This window comes from Oryctolagus cuniculus, chromosome 4, assembly GCF_051225735.1.
Source record: "Oryctolagus cuniculus isolate XC-2025 breed Fujian yellow rabbit chromosome 4, ASM5122573v1, whole genome shotgun sequence".
NCBI classification, from domain to species: domain Eukaryota; kingdom Metazoa; phylum Chordata; class Mammalia; order Lagomorpha; family Leporidae; genus Oryctolagus; species Oryctolagus cuniculus.
Window position 1 is genome coordinate 81,485,054 of NC_142870.1, and position 17,586 is coordinate 81,502,639.

At 40.7% G+C, this 17,586-nt stretch overlaps 1 protein-coding gene across 17 annotated transcripts in view; it reads right to left on the bottom strand.

The window, feature by feature from the left end:
• Positions 1–17,586, bottom strand: part of ZNF148 (zinc finger protein 148) — a 171,305-nt gene that overhangs the window by 105,308 nt on the left and 48,411 nt on the right. For 11 of the 17 annotated variants that reach the window (XM_051859204.3, XM_051859200.3, XM_089331871.1 and 8 more), the window contains 2 exons: positions 13,744–13,824; positions 9,543–9,684 (listed from right to left, as the gene is read on the bottom strand). The gene's annotated coding sequence lies outside the window, so the exon portion shown is untranslated. Of the gene's footprint in view, positions 1–9,542; positions 9,685–13,743; positions 13,825–15,352; positions 15,390–16,998; positions 17,181–17,586 lie in introns of all 17 variants that reach the window. The other 6 variants (XM_089331866.1, XM_089331874.1, XM_089331870.1 and 3 more) reach the window with 3 other exon arrangements.

Below are 17,586 nucleotides of genomic sequence, written 5' to 3' on the forward strand. Positions count from 1 at the left end.
CACCCCATGGGAGACCAGGATAAGTACCTGGCTCCTGCCATCAGATCAGCGCGGTGCGCCGGCCGCGGCGGCCTTTGGAGGGTGAACCAACAGCAAAAGGAAGACCTTTCTCTCTCTCTCTCTCTCACTGTCCACTCTGCCTGTCAAAATAAATAAATTAAAAAAAAAATGCAGTTACTACTCAATATGAAGAACCTACAATTAATAAATACATGAACTATATTTCACTTTAGTCACCTCTTAATTAATCACGTAAATAATGATCTCTGCCTGGATCATAGCTTTCAGGTGTCAAATAAAAGATCAGTTAAATTCCAACACACTACTGAAACCAAAATACTCTTCCATTTACTAAGCTCATCATCAAGGGAGATAAGTACTTAACTCAAATGAACAGCTCAAAGAACTTCATAAAGAGCAGAGTAAACAAACTTTAATTTACACTTGCCAATGTTCTTCCCTGGTACCACATATTATTAATCACACATACTGCATGAAGGACCAAGCATCTGACTTCATTTTTTAGAATCTTTAGGTAGAATATTTAAAATCTAATGGCCAAAGATTTTAAATACATTGCCAAGTAATAACTTTCTTCAAATATTGCATTTGAAAATGAAATGTCTTTTCAGATTGAAATTTTATTATGCTGCCCCTTTCTTTAAGAGTCCTTACAAATCAACTATATACTTTTCTAAACTATTTATTGTTTTCATAAAGAACCTGTAAACTCTCTAACTTAACACTGATATACAAGAGTGGTTCAAATAGTTTGTGGAAAAAAATGAAACTTGAAGACCAGTTTATTCAGGTGGGAAGAAAATTTTAAATGCTTGGATAGTTCTTTTTGTAATACTCACTTTGCATGATCTTCCTGAAGGATTCCTGTGTATACACAAGGCCATCCTTTATTGCATTTTGCCATTGCAACTGCTATTGTAACATTCGCTGTTATTTTTCAAAACATGGGTCAGTTTAGAAAATATCAGAGAGGTAAAAGAAGTTACTAAAAGAAACTAACCTAATTCACTCTCTGTTTTTGCTCCTCTTCTGAATACAGCAACCAAAGTTGAAGCTGACTTATTTCCCCAGCAGAAGGTCTGCATGTCCCTACAGCAGATGTCCAACCTCCCATGAATTACCATCTTGCACCTACCTGATCAACTTTAAAAATTTTAACATTGTCTAATAAATGCACACTGTTTAAAACTATATTCCGGGGCCGGCACTGTGGCATAGCAGGTAAAGCCACTGCCTGCAGTGCCAGCATCCCATATGGGCGTTAGCTAAAGACCTGGCTGCTCCACTTCTGATGCAGCTCTCTGCTATGGCCTGGGAAAGCAGTAAAGGATGACCCAAGTCCTTGAGCCCCTGCACTCTCATGGGAGACCTGGAAGAAGCCCCTAAAAGCCCCTGGCTCCTGGCTTCAGATCGGCGCACCTCCAGCCATTGCAGCCAATTGGGGAATGAACCAGAAGATGGAAGACACCTCTTTCTTTTTCTTTCTCTTTCTTTCTCTCTCTCTCTCTCTCTCTCTCTCTCCATTTCCTCTCTGTGTGTGAGTCTGACTTTCAAGTAAATAAATAAAACTTTAAAATTAAAAAAAAGAAAAAATCTAAAACTATATTCCTATAGTATTTAGCCAATGTACTAAAACAAACATAAAAACATATTTTCTCCATCATATGAACGTAGTAGAAGTTCTTTATGGATGAAGATTATTTTGGGGAGGAAAGGCATAAAATGCAACAATGAGGGACTTGGGACAGGAAGACAGATACCACACCTCAACACAAAGCTAATAAATCGAAAAAAGAAAAAAAGTAGAAATACAAAAAGTGAAAAACGAATTGACTCTTCAAAAATTTTCTTGTAAAAGACCACATACACGTGGGGCCGGCGTTACAACCTGACAGTCCAGCTACTACCTGTGTGCCAGCATCCCATATGGGCACCGGTTCAAGTCTCAGCTGCTCTACTTCCGATCCAGCTCCCTGCTGATGCCCTGGGAAAGCAGTGGAGGATGGCCCAAGAGCTTGGGCCCCTGCACCTATGTGGGAGACCTGGATGAAGTTCCTGGCTCCTGTCTTTGGCCTCGCCCACCCTCATTTGGGAAGGAATACAGCAATGGAAGATTCTCTCTACCTTTCAAATAAAATAAATCTTTTAAAAAAAAAAGCCACATAAACAGAAAAAATAATCTCTCACTCTCTTTTTATATATGGTTCCTTACTCTAATGGCCTCAAGTTAAGCCATACATTTGGGATAACCGGCCAGCTTGCAGATTCTGAGAGCAACCCTGACACCAGAAAATACTAAGGTATCAACATAGACCCCAGTGTTACTAGACACTATTCACACAAGGTTTTAAAATGAATCTTGAAAATAGCTACCCAAATAAAAACTGCAACCTCACAGCTAAAGACATATACAATCTTATGGTGCAACCACATGTGACCATAAAAAGAACACACACAGCTATTAAAAGGAATGAGAGGCGGTGCTGGTGTTGTGGCATACTGGGTTAATAGGCCATCTGTGACATCAGCATCCTATATGCGTGCCAGTTCCAGTCCTGGCTGCTCTACTTCCTATCCAGTTCCCTGCTAATGCACCTGGGAAAGCAGCAGAAGATGGCCCAAGTGCTTGGGGCCCTGCACCCACATGGAAAATTCAGACGGAGTCCTAGCCTCCTGGGTTTAGCCTGGCCATCGCAGCCATTAGGGAGCGAACCAAGCAGATGGAAGATCTTTATCGCTTTCTATGTGTGCACATGTAACTCTTTCAGATAAACAAAATCTCAAAAAAAAAAAAGGAAGGAGGTGAACTGTCTGCACTAGTTCCCTAAAATCCAGTAATTAAAAAAAAAAAAAAAAAAGCCAAGGAAAAGAACCATACACACGGTAAGGTCCTTTCCAAATAACAAACAGTTCTAATGAACTGCTATTCTGAACAGTATCTTTTTATCTGAAAAGAAACTTAACAGTGGATTTTGAAGAGTGAAACAAGAAATTATCTACTGGAAGAAGACTGGGTTTGACTTTTGATTTCATTCTCTTTTTCAACCAACCAGGTACCACTGTCTTTTTTTCTTTTATTCTCTTTATAATGCTGTACAATATGAGTGAGGATCAACTCTGGGGCTTGCATTTCTTTTATTTATGTTGAAGGAAAGACAATGATACTTTACAATGTGTCTTAAAGATAAAGTGAGGGACCAGCTTTGTGGTGTAGTGAGTAAAGCTGCCACCTGCAGTGCCAGCATCCCATGTGGGCGCCAGTTTAAGTCTCAGCTGCTCCTCTTCCCATCCAGCTATGGCCTGGGAAAGCAGTGGAGGACTGCCCGAGTCCTTGGCCCCCTGCACCCACGTGGGAAGCTCCTGGCTCCTGATCGGCGCAGCTCCAGCCATTGTGGCCAACTGGAGAGTGAACCAGCAAATAAAGGACCTCTCTCTCTCTTTCTCTCTCTCTCTCTCCCCCCTCCCTCCCTCCCTCCTTCTCCCTCCCCCCTTCCTCTCTCTCTGCCTCTCCTTCTCTCTCTCTGTGAAACTCTGACTTTCAAATAAATAGATAAATCTTAAAAAAAAAAAAAAAGTGAGCCATATCTATAACACATACTGGACAGACTAAGGTGGACAGCAAATGAAATACAATTTTAAAATAAAAAGGGGAACTTCAGCAAGCCTCTAGCATAAGGGACAGAAAAAAATATGCTCTTAAAAAATGATAAATTAGGGAAAAAAGCTTTATTGTCCTAGCACCCTCCCTTCTATGCCATATCTTCACATTTCCCTTTATAAGCCGTCTGTACTCTCAAAAGTTCTCATGTACTTCACAGGCAGGTCCCAGGTTCAAAAGTTACAACAGGCCACTTCCCTTCTCTAACACAAATATTTTCAGAGTAGATCATCAGCAAATGCAAAGAAAATACCACCTACGTGATCAAGCCAGGCTAATATGTGAATTCTGCAGATCAATGTCTCTTCCTGCTATCCCCTCAAAAGCTACCTGCTTTTTGACCACACACACACACACACACACACACACATAATATTAATGGAAATTCAGGGATTAGGTATACTACACAGGACACAGGAGGAAAGAAATAATGATTTCTTTAAGTCATATCACTCACATGAAAGATTGCTCTGGAAGGGAAAAAACTAAACAATAAATCTGAGTTGCCAAGAATCTCTGTCTAAATGAGGAAAAAGAAAAAAAAACAGTGGCAGCAATAAGCTACTCTGAGCTCCTTGTGGGTCTACTTTATCCGAACGTGAAAGGACCTTGAGCAGCTGACACCAAAGAGAACAAAAAGGTACCGCTATTAAGGACAAGAAAGAAGGGACAATGACATCCTTGGGCTAAAGCTGAAGGTGGGCTGGCAACCATTCCTCTGTTCAGGTTCAGGGTACCTACAGCAGAGAAGGCTCACCCAGATTCAGGAAGGACGGGCCCCAGTTCAGGCAAAGGTCTCCTAAATGTCCCTTTAGAAGATGTCTTCACTAAGTTTTCCCCCTTCCAAGATCGATTCTCCTCTCCTCACCTCCCTCTGCTAGAGAAGTGGGAAGGTCTGGGCCTTCAGGGGTCCACAATACTTCCTGTTGATTTGTACCCGCCCCATACACTCCATCCTTTCTTACTGAAAATGTCTTGTCGTGATGCAGAATCATCCTAAACCTAACAGTTCAGGTAACTCTTACAACAAGCATTGTAGCCATCCGTTTCTCCTGTCTTCCAGAAGAGACAGCTAACTCAACTCACCTTGTCGCCTTCTGACTTAATGCTTCTCATCAACCATGTGCAAATAATCAGAAACTAAGCTTTATAGATTTGTAAGTTGAAATCAAGTAAATAAACTTTGAGTCAGGGCTTTTAATGAGGAATTGAACACATAGGTGTTTAATATAAGCACTTGTGACAATTATTTCCAACACTGAGGGGACTGACAGGTTTGTCCTTAGAGGGCCAAGTCAACAGAAACACAACATATGGACTGCTGGGCACCTGGGCATCACTGCTCACTTGTCATCAAACATACAAGGCATTTAAAAAGCATACTGAGGTTTTCCATGGGATTTCATGTAACTAATGAGAAAAATATCATCATTAAAATTCTAAAATGGAATTAACACATTTGTGTATTACAGAATTCAGAGATTTTGAAACACTATAGAGGAAGGACAACTAACATAGGCTGAACAGCCACTATTGGTAAAGAGCTGTGTAAAGGAGCCGGCACTGTGCCTTAGCAGGTAAAGCTGCTGCCTGCCGTGCTGGCACCCAATGTGGGCGCTGGTTTGAGGCCTGGCTGCTCCCGTTCCAATCCAACTCCCTTCTACAGCCTGGAAAAGCAGCAGAGGATGGCCCAAGTGATTGGGCCCCTGCCATCCATATGGGAGACCCGGAGGAAGCTCCTGGCTGATGGCTTCAGATCAGACCAGCTCCGGCCATTGAGGCCATTTGGGGAGTGAACCAGTGATGGAAGACCTTTCTGTCTCTCCCTCTCTCTGTAACTCTACCTCTCAAATAAATAAATAAAATCTAGAAGGAGAAGGGGAAGAGGAAGAACTGAAAGAAACTTGTTCTGAGAACAGGTAAAACAGACACACTCTATCTCACAATTACTTCTTATCCAAAGCATTTTCTTTTTTATTTTTTAAAGATTTATTTACTTATTTGAAAGTCAGAGTTACACAGAGAGAGAAGGAGAGGCAGAGAGAGAGAGAGTGATCTTCCATCTACTGGTTCACGTCCCAATTGGCCACAATGGTCGCAGCTGCATCGATCTGAAGCCAGGAACCAGGAGCTTCTTCCAGGTCACTATGCCACAGTGCCAGCCCCTAACCAAAGCATTTTCAGCTTCTTGTTGATTACAGGATGTCAATTACATTAATTTAGTGACCAATTTTTTTTAACATTGATTTATTTATTTAAAAGGCAGAAGCAGAAAGAGAGGGGTCTTCTATCTGCTGGTTCACTCCCCAGATGGCTGCAACAGACGGAGCTGCACCAATCCGAAAGCAGGAACCTGGCACTTCTGGGTCTCCCATGCAGGTGCAGGGGCCCAAAGACTTGGGCCATCTTCTACTGCTTTCTCAGGCCATAGCAGAGAGCTGGATCGGAAGTGGAAAAGCTGGGACTCGAACCAGTGCCCATATGGGATGCTGGCACTGCAGGCAGCAGCTTAACTCACTACACCACAGCGCCGGCCCAGACCAGTATTTCTAACTTATATTTGAGTCAGTGAAAAAATTACATCTTAAAAATATCAGCATAAGAAATATAAACTTTGGGGGCTGGCATTGTGGCACAGCAGGCTGAGCTGCCCTTGCAATGCCAGCATTCCATATCAGGGGAACCAGGGAGTCCTGGCTGCTCTACTTCCAATCCAGCTCTCCAATGATGCCCTGGAAAGGCAGTAGAAGATGGCCCAAGTACTTGGATCCCTGCTACCCACATGGGAGAACAGGATTGAGCTCAATAGCTGCTAGCACAATTACTTATCAAAATTTTAAAGATTAACCACTTTATAAGATAACTAAAAATTAATTTAAAACTGCATAAAAGCAATCCATAAATATTTAAGCTAAAATTAACAAGACCCCTTCAAATAAAGCAAGATCTAAGCATATTCAGCATTCCAAATACTTAACAAAGCCTTCTAAAACAGTAAGACAAAAAACCAGTGGTAGCTACAAACTTTTTTTTAAAAAAAAAATCCTATTTATGGCAACTCAAACTGTTAAGAAACAGCTGTCATTTTTCTTAAAGGACTGTGGGGGAGGAGTCCACCCAACAGGTGGGTGTTTAGCACAGCCTAAGTGACCACTTGAGATAACCATTTTCCACCCCAGTTTTAACTTGGTTTGAGTCCAAGCTCTGCTCTCCATTTGAATTTCCTACTAATGTAGACCCTGGGAGGTAGCAGAAGGTGGCTCAAGTACTTACGTCCTTGCAACCCAGATGGGAGACCAAACTGAGTCCCAGGCTCCTGGCTTTGACCTTACCAATCCCAGCAGTTGCAGGCATTTGGAAAGTGAACCTGCAGATGGGTGATCTCTCTAATCTCTTTATCTTTCAAATACATAGTACAAATTCTTTTAAAAACAAGATCCAAGGGGTCAGGACTGTGGCATAGTAGGTAAAGCCACAGCCTGCAGTGCCAGCACCCCATATGAGCGCTGGTTTAAGTCCCAGTTGCTCAGCTTCCAATCCAGCTCCTTATTAATGCTCCCGGGAAAGCAGCAGAGAATGGCTTAAGTCCTTGGGCCCCTGTATTCATATGGGAGACTTGGATGACGCTCCAGGCTCCTGGCTTCAGCCTGCCCCAGCCCTGGCTACTGCAGCCATTTGGGGAGTGAACCAGCAGATGGAGGATCTTTCTTTCTCCCTGTCTCTCCCTCTCTCGCTAATTCTGACTTATAAATAAATAAATATTAAAATCTAAAAAAAAAAAGATTCAAGCAAAACAAAAAGAACTTACACTTCGTTGGATCTAGTCATTGTATCTCACTTCAAACACTAAAATCAAAATGCTGACTCTATTAAGGAAACTAAATTTTCCATAGTCTTATATAATAAAAAGAGTACAAAGATACATCTCAAAGTAAATGTTCCTGTTTACTATGAACAAATGTTAAACACCTTTTACTTTTAAAATGCATTATGCAGTAACCAAGACTCATCCTGGAACAGAAAAAGTATTCAGGATTTAAAGCAATATCACTTTCTTTTAATGGAACATATATAACCACAAACACTAACATGACAGACAACATCTTCCCTGAATGTTTTTTCCTTCTTATCAAAATAATAAAATTAACTGAGACACATGGCTACCTAGGAAAGAATCATTTTCTAAAACCATTGTTTGTTTTCTTAGGTGCTTCCTTAATTAATAAGACTTATTCTCAAGGACTTACTTTCTTGTATTCCATAAGTTATAGTTATGCCTAGGTGCTTGCAAAAGAAGTATCATTCTTGGATGTTTCATTAAAGTTAATTTAGTTTCTCAAAAAAAAAAAAAGTGAAATTAACTTTGAGATGCAATGACTTTGAACAGCCCTTGTCTTGACTGTTGAGGAACAATTTGTTTTGTTTTGTTTTTTTTCTGTGCAAATTGTTGAACTCTTAGTATAGAGTTGGTGTTCTGTGTATGAAAATGGATCTTAGTGGAGAATGGGACTGGGAATTGGAGAGGGAGGAAGAGGAAGGGGTGGGAGGGTGAATGTGGTGGGAAGAATCACTATAATCCTAAAGCTGTACTTAAAAAAAAAAGAAATTTAGCTGAAAATAATAAGATCATGTGCACATGTTCTCTCTTCTTCCTCTAAGTCTGCCTTTCAAATAAAAAATCAATCAACCAACCAATCAAAAAGAATAAGGGATGGAGCTGACACTGTGGCACAACAAGCAGGAAACCTGCACTGAATCCCAGGCTCCTGGCTTCAATAGAGACCTGCCGCAGACATTGCCATCATTTGGGAAGTAAACTAGCAGATGGAAGGTTTCTCTTTCTCTCTGACACAATGCCTTTCAAATAAATAAATAAATAAATACTTTAAAAATAAGATATGGGAGAGAAAAATACAATTCCTTGTCAAGAAAAAATACTGAACAGGAAACAAACTTATTTAAATTTCACTTCAGGTTACATGATAAACTATACACATTCTTCATATTAACCTGACTTAAAATCTAAAATTACTAGTATTCATCAACATTCTCTTAAAACTATTGTGGCTGCTCCACTTCCAATCCAGCTCTCTGCTATGGCCTGGGAAAGCAGAAGAAGATGGCTTGGGCCCCTGCACCCACATGGGAGTCCCAGAAGAAGCTCCTGGCTCCTGGCTTCAGATCAGCTCAGCTCTGGCCATTGCAGCTATGGGGGGGAGGTGGCGCATGGGTGGGTGGAGAACCTGTGGATGGAAGACCTCTTTCTCTCTCTGTAACTCTTTCAAATAAATAAAATGAATCTTAAAAAAAAAAAAAAAAAAAAGATTTAGCTTTAAAAAAAAATATTTCGTCAGAGGCCGGTGCTGTGGTACAGCAGGTAAAGTCGCTGCCTGCAATCTGCAATGCTAGCATCTCATATGGGCACCAGTTCAAGTCACAGCTGCTCCACTTCTGATCCTGCTCCCTCCTAGCGGCCTGGGAAAAGGAGCGGAGGATGGCCCAAGTGTTTAGGTCCCTGCCACTCGTGCAAGAGATCGAGATGAATCTTCCACCTTCTGGCTCCTGGCTTCAGCCTGGCTCAACCCCAGCTGTGGCAGCCACTTGGGGAGTGAACTAGAAGATGGAAAATATCTCTCTTTCTCTCTCCCCGTCTCTCCCTCTAACTCTGAATTTCAAATAAATAAATCTTTAAAAAATCACAATTATTTTGTCAAGAAAAATCTCAGCAAAGTAATTAAAGTTGCTTCTAGATATAAATACCAAAATACAGTTATACAAACTCAACATGAAGTTCTAACAGCCAAAAGAATAGTTTCATATTTGAAAAAAATTATTCAAGATTATGAGAAACTGTTAAAATTACCTGAGTCTATGGTAAAAATGAAGACTTCAAGGAAGGGAATGCTGTAGAGTTGAAACAGAAATCATGGTTGAGTTTCTACCTTTCATACGTATCAGAAACCCGCAATACCACTTCCACTCTAATCACTTACGCCATCCAATTCCTACAATAAAACACACACAACAGAATACATTATTTACAGAGGGGGAAATGCTAAACAAATACGGTGCATAAAAGCTAGTATTGAAATGATTGCTCTTCATAAATACAGTGAACTACACCTGAAAGACCAATGCGCTTATGTCTGAAACTGGGAAAACACTAGTGTTAGGCAGTACCTGAAGGAACTGGTTTTTTTTGTTTTTTGTTTTTTTTTTTGACAGGCAGAGTGGACAGTGAGAGAGAGAGAAAGACAGAGAGAAAGGTCTTTCTTTTGCCGTTGGTTCACCCTCCAATGGCCGCCGCGGCTGTAGCGCTGTGGCCGGCGCACCGCGCTGATCCGATGGCAGGAGCCAGATACTTATCCTGGTCTCCCATGGGGTGCAGGGCCCAAGGACTTGGGCCATCCTCCACTGCCTTCCCGGGCCACAGCAGAGAGCTGGCCTGGAAGAGGGGCAACCGGGACAGAATCCGGCGCCCCAACTGGGACTAGAACCCGGTGTGCCGGCGCCGCAAGGCAGAGGATTAGCCTAGTGAGCCGCGGCGCCGGCAGGAACTGGTCTTAAAAGAATAATTATCTACATCTGGAGTCAGAGATAAGGGAAATTTGGATGTTCACAGACCTAAAACCTTATAAAAAGAAGATTAAGGAACTGCTTAAAAACACTATTCATGTCTGCTATGTAATTATTTATCAAAGAAGAGAAAAACAAGCACAACAGTAAACCTTATGAACATCAAAACTGAACAAGTGGCACACAGAATGTGTGTGTATTTACAACAGAAATTTACAGCTATAAAATCATATTAAATACTGAAATATAGAACTTACCGGCAAGGTTACCTTTTGACACAAAGATGGAAATAATCCTAGGAATTAGTACAGCATATCCAAAATAAAAACCAATGCAAAGAGCAAAAGCTACACAAGAAAAGAACTATCTGATAGTAACTATTTCTGAGTACAGTAAGAGACTTTTTGCAAGATTTCTGACCTTGGAAGTCCTTCAAAATATTAGATTCCTATCTACCAGGAATAGTTTGTAAATGCTCCTTCACAGGAAGCTTGGAGCCCAGATGATGTATGAAACGTTCTACGATTTTTATATCAGTTTTCAATGATGCTAAGACAAAAAGAAGTCTTTCTACTTACAGCAAGTCCAGTAATAATCCATCCCACTTTTTTTTTTTAAAGATTTATTTATTTATTTGAAAGTCAGAGTTACACAGAGAAGCAGAGGCAGAGAGAGAGAGAGAGAGAGAGAGAGAGAGAGAAAGAGAGAGAGGCCTTCCATCCGATGGTTCACTCCCCAACTGGCCGCAACAGCCGGAGCTGTGCCGATCCTAAGTCAGGAACCAGAAGCTACTTCCGGGTCTTCCACATGGGTACAGGGGCCCAAGGACTTAGGCCATCTTCCACTGCTTTCCCAGCCCATAGCAGGGAGCTGGATCGGAAGTAGAACAGCCGGCTCTTGAACCAGCGCCCATATGGGATGCTGGCGCTTCAGACCAGGGCATTCACCTGCTGCACCACAGCGCCGGCCCCAATAACCCCAATTTTAGCATGCATATTAATTCATGTTCTTAAGAATATTTATTTATTTCAAAAACAGAGTTACAGAGAGGGAGAGGTGGAGGCAGAGAAAGATCTTCCACCAGCTGGTTCACTCCTCAACTGGTTGCAAAGGCCAGAGGTAGGCTGATCCAAAGGCAGAAGCCAGGAGCTTCTTAGCAGAGAGCTGGATTGGATGTGGAGCAGCCAGGACTCAAACCAGCTCCCAAATGGAATGCCGGCACTGCAGGGAGAGGCTTAACCTTCTATGCCACAGTGCTGTCCCTTAAAACAATTTTAAATAAATTAAAAGAGTAGCAGACATTTGGCCTATAGACAACCTGCCACTTCAGACACCTGCATCCAACATCTGAGTGCCTGATATCACGTCCTGGCTCCACTTTCAAATGCATAAATAAATCTCAAAAGAAAAAGAAAAAAAAAAAAAAAAAAAAACAAGGAGGAAAGCTTTTTTAGGTTGCGGTAGCACTCTCTACTGCTTAAATGTGTACTCCTCTTAAAACACAGGGAAGAGACTAAAAACATTAACCTAACAATCACCAGAAGATGTGGCAAAAAGAAGGAAATCAGAAACATAGTCAGTAAAACCGCATTTATTTTTCAATCCTTAAAACAAATTTTAAAACTCATTTTAGAATTTGTTAATTTTTTTAAAAGTTTTTTTTTAAAGAGGCTGAGAAGAGCAGAGAGGTCTCTTTTTTGTTGTTGTTGTTGACAGGTAGAGTTATAGACAGTGAGAGAGAGAGACAGAGAGAAAGGTCTGCCTTCCATTGGTTCACTGCCCAAATGGCCGCTATGGCCGGCGCTACGCCAATCCAAAGCCAGGTGCCTCCTCTCAGTCTCCCATATGGGTGCAGGGACCCAAGGACTTGGGCCATCCTCCACTGTCTTCCAGGGCCACAGCAGAGAGCTAGACTGGAAGAGGAGCAGCCGGGACTAGAACCTGGCGCCCATATGGGCTGCCAGAGCCGCAGGCGGAGGATTAACCAAGTGAGTCATGGCACTGGCCCCTCATTTTAGAATTTGTAAGATCACTAATACTTGATATGAGACTATATGTCATTGACAGATATGTCAATACTTGTAAAGTGTTAAATATTCAATTTTCTTTCATGTAGTCTGAAAGACAAAAGCACAGGTTTACGGGCCAGTGCTGTGGCTCAGTAGACTAAGCCTCCGGCTGTGGCGCCAACATCCTATATGGGTGCAGATTCCTGCCCCAGCTGCTCCTCTTGCTTGGGCCCCTGCACCCACTTCGGGGACCCAGAAGAAACTCCCGACTTCGATCAGCTCAGCTCCAGCCATTGTGGCTGTTTAGGGAATGAACCGGTCGACGGAAGACTTTTCTGTCTCTCCCTCTCTCTGCCCATAATTCTACCTCTTAAAATCTTTTAAAAAAAAAAAGGCACAGGTTTAATAAATGCACCAACACAGGCCAACAAGAAGATATTCACCTGTCTTGCTAATAATACAAGGAAACTGGGTCTAAAAAAGAAATGTTTGCAAGCAATCCAGTTAAGTGAAAGAAGATGATGACCTTCCTCCTATACAGTGCTCATTCTTTGCAGTGTATAAGATGTCTTTATCTACGCACAGTGACAGCATGCTATTTACGTGTACTATTCACCCTGTAAATGACGGATATAAAAGGAAAAGACGGGGGGGGGGGCACTATGGCATGGCGAGTTAGGCTGCGACTTGGGATACCTGCATCCTGTATCAGAATACCAGCAGTTTCAAGTTCCAGCACCTCCGCTTCCAATCCAGCTTTCTGCAAATGCATCCTTCCTTGCTAATACAAGTGCCTGGGCCATGCAACCCATATGGGAGACCCCGATGGAGTGCCTTGCTCCTGGCTTCCACCTGGCCCGACCTTGACTGTTGCAGGCATTTGGGGAGTGAACTAGTAGATTGAAGAACAATCAACTCTAGTAGACTGAAGAACAATCAACTGATATTGATCTCTCTCTCTCTCTCTCTCTTTCTCATTCTATCTCTCTGGCACTCTGCCTTTCAAGTAGGCAAAAATAAACATTTAAAAAATAATAATAGGGGCCGGCGCTGTGGCATAATGAGTAAAGCAGGTAAAGCCGCCGTGTGCAGTGCTGGCATCTCCTATGGGCACCAGTTCAAGACTCGGCTGCTCCACTTCCAATCCAGCTCTCTGTGTATGGCCTGGGAAAGCAGTAGATGATGGCTCAAATCTCTGGGCCCCTGTACCTCCTGGCTCCTGGTTTCAGATCGGCACAGCTCCAACCACTGCAGCCATTTGGGATGTGAACCAGCGGATGGAAGACTTCTCTTTCTCCCTCTCCTTCTCTATACATGTAAATCTGACTTTCAAATAAGTAAATAAATCTTTAAAAAATAATAATCATAATAAAAGGAACTGTCCAATAAACACAGAAAACTACCCAACAGCTATAAATATGACATGAGCATCTATCACAAGTGAGAAATAAGCATTCAGTTAAAACAGTGTTGAATTACCTCTATTAAATCCGCCAGGCAGATGCCCATCCCGCCAGATCACTTGTCTAAATTTCCAAACTGCTAATTCGGCCGTCTATCCTACAAAAGTATAAAAATACAGGTTATCTTCTGCAAAACGTCAGGATTAGACAGTCTTAAAGTCAGGTAAATAGTAAACAGTAGTACCTAAATGTGCTAGCTAAATCTAAACAATATTTTATCCATGATGTTATCTTAAATAAAATTTGCAGCAACTATCAGTCCAACTGTAATGATCCATCAATACCAGGTATCACAGAGATAAGAAATGACTCAGATGTGCACTGGTCTTTTTCAAACTTAACTTCTAGTTAAGGATAAAATTTCTTTAAAATCACGGCAGTAACCATGAATCGTCTTAAACATCTTGAAGCAGGAAGGAAACACAACTGTGCTTCATTTAAATCATATGCTCACACCTTCTAATACTCAAATAGTACTATTTCTTCCACAGGAACATTTATCTCAGCTCTAATAAATATATTAAGGTGGTAGTTTTTGAAAATACAAAAATAAAAATATAAGTGTTTAAAGTTTTCAAGGCAAAAACAATTTAACATTGAACAATGTTAAAACAGCCCATTGTTATTTCTGAATGTCAGGCTGTTCACTGCCTTTTAGCAGGAATAATACAGAAAACTAATACTCCTCCATTGGCACTGTATCGGTACTGGACACAGATCATTTTCTTCATGTAACACGGATAGCTTTCCCAGGTATTTTATGAAATGGGGTAATAAAAACTTAAATCTGAATTATCAAAAACAAAAATAGGCCAAATATGATTTTTATTAAGAAATAATAAAGCATTTTATGTAATTGCTTAACACATTTTTAGGGTTCAATAAATACCTTGCAAATCAATGAAAGTCATAAATGTAAACAATGAAAGAAATTTAAAATTTCTAGAAAATAACCAACCACATCAATTCAAGGTTGTGTTCAAATAATTGTATTAAGGGATTAAACGGTACAGTCCTTTTGACAAGTTAGCATCTCTGAGTCATTAGCCAGTCAGCAGCTTTGTTGCTAAACTACTTACAAACAACAGAATTCTGTTTTAAACTAACTTCTATTAAGATTGTAACTACCTGTCTCAGAGTTAGTGGCCAAGCATTCAAACGAGCATTATGTGTAATATGCTATTCCTCTCAGTTATGCAAAATTATTATAAAACATCTAAGAAACAGTACCAAAAGGATATTAAAAGCTATAAAATTATACTATTGTGGTAGAAAGTATTAAAATCAGGTAAAACTCAAAACTCTCTGTACTACATAGCTATTTGTTATTTACTAGAGTAGTATATATTCTCTATGTATTTCCATATATAATACTGTATTCAACTTTCAGAATTTCTAGGATTCAAGTTGAACAGAACAAAGGCCCTCTATTTAAGAAATGAAATGCCATCAAATTAGACATTTTAATATCCTATAGAGAATCTTTTAAGGTTGATTTGCCATGTCTACTCTACAATCCAGACATCACTGTATCTCCCACATAACATGGAAATATCTACAGGCTGGACAATGTTTTTGAAATATTAATATTCCATTAAAAACATTTTCACAAAAAGCATACTCACCTTCTAGCATCACTCTATTGAAAGCACTAAATTAAGGCTGTCATACATCATAGAACATAACCAAGTATGTTAAAAAGGGAAGAAAATAACAATGAAACAGTGAAGCAAGAAGTAAAAGGAGACATGCCCCCCCACACACAGACACACACAAAGTCTAAATTTATAACTGTAAGGTTTTTTAGTATCTTTCTCATCAAAATCTTTTCTCTACCATGAAAACCCACAATTTTCCAAAAGTCATCTGCCAAATAGTTGTCTCTTTTCAAGAAATCCCTGATTGATTATCTAGTAACTATCAATTTCATTTCTCCTTCAAGTCTCTCTTCTTGTCTCTCCTCTCCCACTCATCTCCACCAAGAATGAGAAGAGAACCTACCAAGCTGGAAAGTAATACTCTGCAAGAACAACAAAGTATAAAAAAAAAAAATCTCCTGGACAACCACCCACAAGTCAGGTAAGATTGTCCCCTTTCCTTGCCCCAATTCCCCAATTCAGCAGTTAGTGAATATTCCTGCTTAGCAATCTTTTGGTTAAAGATGTTGCTAGCAGTCCACACAGCCGACTCATAGAATGACAATCGCTTTAAGTAGCAATCTGACCTCAGAATCAGCCCTTAAAGCATCCTGGTCTGGCTAAAAACCCCATAAGAGCATTTCAGGCATGGAAAGCCAAGACACTGTGGTAAAAAAAGTTCTACATGAAGGATCTCTGTGAATAAGACCCCAGCAAAAAGAAGGGGCCATTAAAGAAGGATATCCTTTTCTCTGAAGGGAGGAGAGAACTTCCATTTTCCTTATGGCCTTGTCTAAATAGTGATGGAGTTTGTGGATTGAAAAGGCTTCCATAGCCTAAACAGCTCATGTTAAGAGCCTCAGGTGGTCACTGATGTCATACATAAGAGTGCTCATTGTTAAATTAACAACAGGAGTCACTATGCACTAACTTCCCATGCAGGACCAATGTCCTCAATGAGTTGTATTATGAGAGTTAACAGTAAAACTTTGTTCTCAGTTTTGTGTGTATGTGTGCAAATTGTTGAGATCTTTTCTTAGTATAGAGTTGGCTTCTGTGTATAAAGTTAACTGAAAATGAATCTTACTGGAGAATGGGATTGGGAATGGGACAGGGAGGAGGAGGAAGGGTGAGAGTGTGGGTGGGAGGGCAGGTGTGGTGAGAAGAATCACTATATTCCTAAAGTTGTACTTAAGAAATTTGTATTCCTTAAATAAAAGGTTTCGGGGGTGGGGGGATGATGTTCCTAGCTAAATACTCCATAGTTAATAACCAATGTGCTGGGAGTGGGTGTTTTAGCCTAGTGGTTAAGAGGCCCACATCCCACATCAGAGTGCCTGGGTTCAATTCTCAGCTCCAACTCCTGCCTCCAGCTTCCCACTAAGGCAGACTACAGGAAGCAGCAGTGATGGTTCAAGAAACTGGGTTTCTGCCACCATTGTAGAACTGGATTAAGTTCCCAGTTCCTGGCTTTAGTCTCTGCACAGTCCTGGATATTGTAAGCATCTGGAGAATGAACCAACATATGGGAGCACTTTTGCTCACTCATATACTTTCTGTCTCTCAAAGAAAAACAAAATTTTTAAAAAGAATCACTTGTACAGATATAAACAGATTTAATACTAAATATATACTTTTTAGAAAAGATTGCCAGGTCTCACACATGGGTGGCCGGAACACAAGCACTTGGGTCATCATCTGCTGCCTCCCAGATGCATCGGCAGGAAGCTGGATTGGACGTGTAGGTAGCTGGGACTTAAACCAGATATTGCATGATATGGAATATAAGCATCCCACTGTGTCACAACGTCCACCCCTAAAAATATACATTAAAGAAGAGGCTTTATTATACGTATGCTATCAAACAAGATAGTATTTGTTTTTAACCAACCAAGGACTGTGGATGTTAGCAGAAACACAATAATGAAAATACAATGTTTCATGTTACATAGTACAAAATTTTACACCTATTTAGTAATTAATTTCCCACCAATACCACTTTTAGTAACTACGGCGTAGAAAAAAATAACTGAAATGCTTTTGCAGGGAACACTAGCTACCATCCTTCATTATTTTGATATACTGGCAATATTTTTTTTTTTTTAAGATTTTATTTATTTATTTGACAGGTAGAGTTACAGACAGTGAGAGAGAGAGAGAGACAGAGACAGAGAGAAAGGTCTTCTTTCTGTTGGTTCATTCCCCAAATGGCCGCAACAGCT